Source organism: Gymnodraco acuticeps, unplaced genomic scaffold, assembly GCF_902827175.1.
Source record: "Gymnodraco acuticeps unplaced genomic scaffold, fGymAcu1.1, whole genome shotgun sequence".
NCBI classification, from domain to species: Eukaryota; Metazoa; Chordata; class Actinopteri; order Perciformes; family Bathydraconidae; genus Gymnodraco; species Gymnodraco acuticeps.
The window spans coordinates 143446-150191 of record NW_022992263.1 but is presented as its reverse complement, the minus strand read 5'-3'; positions in this window follow the sequence as shown (position 1 = coordinate 150191).

Below are 6746 nucleotides of genomic sequence, written 5' to 3'. Positions count from 1 at the left end.
AGAGCTACTTTTAAAGTTGCCAGTCTGCCGAGATCTACCAGTCCAAATAGACGGGCGTAGCCATTACTGACAGCCTACTACCAGGTAAATACACACTTCTACTTGTATAAAACTGACCTTTGTACGATTAACACTTCATAAAATACTGCAGATCCTTTATCTTACCTCTTTCTAATCTACACACATACAAGTATTTAACTGAAGTTACACAACAGTGTTGTTGATACAGAGTTGGAGTTTATTCACGCGTCACATACTACAGTGGGTAATGTTTTCAAGAAACATTGAACAGTGCTGCCACATATGACACAGGAAAAGAAGAAAAGACTCTGAACCCTTTCTTTGCCATTATATAAAAAATAGTGTTGCTACAAAAGTATAAATTAGGCTTACTAATAAGACAACTCAGATCTGAAGCTACACAGTAATCTGCTGCAACAGTGCAATAAAAAAGACAAAATTAATAGAATCAAACCCTTTTTTTGTTGCATTTTAGTACATTATAAAAAGAAATGCCTTTTTAAAATAGGATGCAAGCAGGGGCGGATCTAGACAAATATTCATGGGGTGGCAAGAGGGTGGCAGGAGATTTTGAGGGGTGGCATCCCCTGACAGAAGTATATGCTGATTTAAATCGCAATCATATCAATCAATTAGGGGTGTAACGGTACCCGTACTGAAATTATTCGGTACGGGCCCTTCGGTTCGGTACACGTGTGTACCGAACGAATATAGCGTTAAACGTAAAAAAATTGAGAACATGAACAACTTTCTGGAAGTAATCTCAGGTATATATCATAGAGCGACCAAGTCATTTCATTAGACGAGAGGCATACTATGAGAGCTGGTCACAGGGATGCGTTCAAATGTAGTCAGTAATTTGAGGAACTGTCGAAATGGCGAACGCAGATAAAGTTGAGCTGAAAATCCTGCAGCATCATTGAAGTCTCCGGTTTGGGAACATTTTGGTTTCGCAGTTACGTACAAGGATGACGGACAAAGACAGGTGGACCGAACCAAAGCTGTTTGTCGGTATTGTTCAACTAACATTGGTTACACGGCTGGCAATACATCACACTAATTTGAAAAGGCATCACCCGAATGTGAATATCACCGGTACCAAAAGAAAAAAGACTGAAGTGCAAACCCAACTCCCACTAGCATGTAAGCCTCCACCACTCGCAAAGAGTTCAGACCGAGCCAAAGCTATTACAAACGCCAAATATCCTTATGTTGCCATGCTAGCAAAGCGCTACCTGGCTGTGCTACCTCTGTCCCTAGAGAGGGTGTTCTCCACAGCAGGAGACATTGTTAGTGCCAGCAGATCTGCCATTTCAGCAAGCAATGTGGACAAGTTAATCTTTCTTTAAACAACATGAAAATACAATGACAAGCAAGTCCTAATGTCAAGCTGGCTGCTTAGGTACTAGTACAGTTCAAATACAGATTATTTCAGTTCATCGAAATGCTGCACCTTAATGTTTATTTTACTATATTTTGTATTTATTTGAATACATTAGTCACAGTTTAATAATAATAAAAACAATGTTTTTAATGTTTTGTGATCATTTTTTCTGCTGTACCGAAAACGTACCGAACCGAACCGTGACCTAAAAACGAGGTACGTACCGAACCGAAATGCTTGTGAACCGTTACACCCCTACAATCAATGTTAACTTGGAAAGCCACAATATTAATATTTTAACTCAATCACATAGGTGATATTATTGTGGCACATCAGTAAAGCCTTACATATAAGGTGGCAGACGTAATTTAATGAATTTTAACTGAACAATAACTGAATGAGTTTGTCTCACTCTTAGACCAGCAGGAGTACCAAATATATGCAGACTGCTGCAATAAGTACATTAATTAACTGTCTCATCGATGTTTGTCTGAATGAATATGATACTATTAACAATCATATTATTCCTATCAGCTGTATAAATAAATAATAAATAATAATAATAATAGATTTAATTTGTTAGCGTTTTTACAGGTGCTCAAAGACGCTTTACAGATATAGTGAAGAACTGTTATGATTCACATATTCATTTATTATTGAATAAACTATATTTATTTTTTGGAGGAGTTAATGATGAATGTTCATCAAGATGCTTGCTCACCCTCCTTCAAATTTGAAAAACAAGTAATTATATCATTATTGATATACAGTTACAACCTTGACTTTACATCAGAAAGAACAAACATTAAAGAAGTGACTAACTGCATCAGTTAGGGTTAAAAAACGTGTATTCAGCTAAAACATCGCTGCAGTTATTATCCAGTGGAAGGTCCTTACCTACTGGCCTAGTTAAATCAAAGTGGTTACTTTCTGTTGGCTGGGCAGTGTAGTTTTACACACCGTCTTATTTTACTTTTTCAGGACTTAAAATTGTTTTTTGGGGGCAGACCCCCTCAAAGAAAAAAATATATACACGCATACAAGGTCATCATCTTAACAGTTTGTTATTCTCATCGAGTCATCCGTGAGCAGAGCATCAAGTTGGCATGTCTATTACAGCTGAATGCGGCGATTCCTATCTTGTTCAGCAAAACGCCTCACAAATGTATTAAGATCAACAGCTTTAGTGCGTTTTGATTCAATGCTGAGTGCAGCCAAACTTGACATTCTCTTCTCTGTCAGTGTAGACCGCAAATACCTCATTCCTTCAGTCTACTTGAGTCCGAAAGACTTCTCGTTTTGCGCCGTCCCGTTCAAATGAATTCGCCACCAATCATATTTCCACTCTCGCGCCAGGACCGGGGGAGGGGTTACATGACGTGCTTCTTGTGCTGCATTCACTTGCACTCGGACATTAGAGACTTTCTCTCATAAATGTCCGATGAGCAACAACTTTTCTTTCAAAACAAAGATACCAACTGGGGTGGCAGCTGGGGTAGCAAGGCTATTGTTTAGGGTGGCAGTTGCCACCCCATGCCACCCCGGTAGATCCGCCCCTGGATGCAAGCAACACTAGTTTCTTAACCTGAATTGATAATAGACTATAATCAATTTAAGTTTGCATTATTATACCATTTTGTACAATAATTATAATTAATAAGTTCAAACAAACTCAAACTTACAGCTGATTAATAACGGTATCTAACTTGAGTTTTTATCATATCAAAAACCTGTTGAAATGCTACTGTTATTTTTATTACGCATCGGCAGCCTCCAGGAATGCTTCTTTCACAACTTCGCCGTCTTTGAAAGACTTCATGTGTTTCGCAAGAACGTGACTGACACGATAAGATGCTATGGTAGCAGCCTTGCTCTTGTTGTTGGGCCTGGTGGAAATGGACTGCTGTGCATGTAGCTGTCCTTTCAGGCCCCTCCCCTTTTGGAGCGTAGGGCAGAATTAGGAGGGAATTCCGTCTCTTAGCGTTTGTGCACTGTTTTGAAATGCCGCTCCTAAATTACCCTTCTTCGATAAAGCCACGCTCACATTGCAGATGAGACAGATGGACTTTGAATTGGAATAGATACAAAAATAATCATCCTCCCACTCGGAGTGAAAATTATATATGTTTTGCTTCTGCCATAATTGCGGTCTTGTGTGTGTGCGGACTGTCACTCCTACTAGGCCGCAAGGTGAACCTCGAAAAGTCCTTTAGAAAATAAATCCCGCTCCACAGAAGTGGAACTACATAATCTTTAGTTCATAAAAAAGAACGAGTCATGCTTATCCACCAAAGAAAAGTTCGTCGCTAAAATTCCTGTCAATTCTTCTAGGCACGTAATTATTGGCTGAACTAGTCCCTTCAAAGCGTAATAATATCTTGGTCAAAAGTAGTGCCACGGTTTGTCACGTGATCGTGCTACACCAATTGGGTAGCTGCATATTGTCAACAGAAGTGAAAGATGGCCGCACACATGGTTACGCTAAACCAGACCAAATGGATTCTAAACAGTGCTGTATGCTTGTTTTATGTCATGTTTTGTCATATGTCTTAATACATCACTAAGTCCGAGGTATTTGCGTTATATACGCGGTATTTGTGAGAGGTTTTACTATCTGGGAACAGAGTTGACCATCGAATCAACATTGGCTAGCAGCGTTTATCAGCCAACTCCAGCTACAACAACATTCCTGGACTACCGTGTTCGCATCGCTAGGTTCATTGGCTGAGCTCGTGGATTATTCCATTAGACTGAGGACTTTTTGTCTGTCTGTCTGTTGTTATTGTTACCCTGTACACGTTAAATGCACTCTTACAATAAACATGATTTGATTTCATACATAGCTGCGTCCAAGAAGAAGGTTAACTTGTTACGTTAAGTAATTTAGATCAATAAAATGCAGTACTTATACCAATGAGCATTGATTCATTTATTTACTCATTCATCATATAATAATTTGATGAATTGCATTATTATTATTATAGATTATTATTATATATATATAGATTATTATTATTATAGATATATATATATTATTATTATTATAGATATATATAATATATATATTATATTATTATTATAATTATAATTATTGTAATATGATAATATTGTATTTGTAACTTCAAAATCAATGCCACCGTTGTAAGCTTGTCCTGTACGTATTCCATCTTGTATTGGTAAAATAATCAACCTTGTCGTTCACAGACGTAATATGCATGTAACAATGTTTGTGTGTTGATCATTTTGACTTTTTGAGACTTTCTGGTGCGTTTTCCTCGTCCCCGCTACTCGATGAAACCATGGCGGTCGCCATTTTTTCCAAATCTGTTTGTTGTAGGGGTGGGCGGATCCATCCCAAAATATCGATACCTCCGATATTACGTTACGTTTCAAAATATCGATACTAGAGCCAATAGGATCGATACTGTTATACTTTTTTTCTCGTCTCCTCTACTCGTCAATTTCTTCAAAAAACTATGTGCAGACGAACACAAGTATATGCTCTTTTCTTCTCTCTCCACTGCTGTCCTCTTCTCCTCGAGGCTCCCTGCCTGAACGCCGATTATCAAGCTGACTGACAGCAGCCAGCAGGGCAGGACAGCAGCAGCCAGCGACTCGCGAGTGCAACACACACACGCGCATGATGGCTGAGAGAAAGAGCAGCGTTGTGTGGAGCAATTTCACAACTGGCCATTAAAACTTAGCGAACTGTGATGTGTGCAAGAAGACAGTTCGCTACTTTGGCCACTTTGTAATGTTATTTTTCATGTTTGCACTTTAAATTTGCAAAAGTAAAACGTGTATTTGTCTATAAAAACTGTCCTGTCTTTATTCATGAAAATGAATTCAGATTGTGTCTATTTATGATGATTTCAGCTCAAAAATCATGTCATGCAGCTCTCCCCTATATGAAAGTACATAAGACGCTTTTCATTAAAAAAAGTATCGGTATCGATATCGGTATCGGCGATACTGGCCCTGAAATACTTGGTATCGGAACGAATCCAGATTTTGTGGTATCGCCCACCCCTAGTTTGTTGATACCGGTATATGCAGCTACCCAATTGGTGTAGCACGATCACGTGACGGACCGTGGCACTACTTTTGACCAAGATATTATTACGCTTTGAAGGGACTAGTTCAGCCAATAATTACGTGCCTAGAAGAATTGACAGGAATTTTAGCGACGAACTTTTTTTTGGTGGATAAGCATGACTCGTTCTTTTTTATGAACTAAAGATTGTGTAGTTCCACTTCTGTGGAGCGGGATGAAACGATAACAGGGTTCACCTTATGGCCTATACGGACAACGTTAGCGAACTAGTGCACTGCCCCCACCAGCCACGCCCCGACACATGGGGTCACGCCGGCCAATCACAAAGCTTTGATGCGTTCAAGTGCATTATTCTGCCACAGGAAGATTATGTTACAGGACATTAACGATAAAACAGAATATTGTTGTTCTATTTTTAGACACATCTCGCGATCGACTGGGAATCTCCCCGCGATCGACCGGTCGATCGCGATCGACTGGTTGGGCACCCCTGGTATAGGTAATGGTTTTAAGACCAGGGACCTTACTTAGCTTGGCTGTCAAAAACATCTACCGTTTGCAACATAAATAATAAGAGCACCTTAAACTGGCAAGCCCGAAGGTTGCAGTTGTTCTTGCCATTTGTTTTACCGGCCTCATGACTCATGATATGTTGCCAGACTCCATGTTGACTGTTACTTTGGTCCCTGTCATTAAGGACAAAGTGGGCAAGGTAGGGAGCTTGGATAACTATAGACCAATTGCTCTAGCCAGTGTGTTATCCAAAGTCCTGGAAAGAATTTTGTTAGATAGACTATGTTCCTATTTATGTACCTCAGATAACCAGTTTGGCTTCAAGGCTAAGCATGGTACTGAGCTATGCATCTATGCTTTGAAGGAAATGGTAGAAACATATAGAAGACAGAATTCCACTGTTCTGATTGGTTTCATTGATGCCTCTAAGGCTTTTGACCGAGTTAACCACCATAAACTGTTTTTAAAATTGAGACAAAGGGGTGTGCCTAACAGTATAATTAGGATCCTGGCTTATTGGTATGCCAACCAGAGCATGCGGATCAAATGGGGGAATGCAGTCTCTGCGCCATTTGGTGTTGGTAATGGAGTCCGCCAGGGGGGGCTCCTCTCACCATGGATTTTTAATATCTATATGAATGATCTATCAGATGATTGTCTGTAAAACAGGGTGTGTGATTGGTAATGTGATTGTAAACCATCTTATGTATGCCGATGATCTGGCTATTGTTTCTCCTAGAAGTGCTGGTTTTCAACAGTTGCTAAATGTTTGTT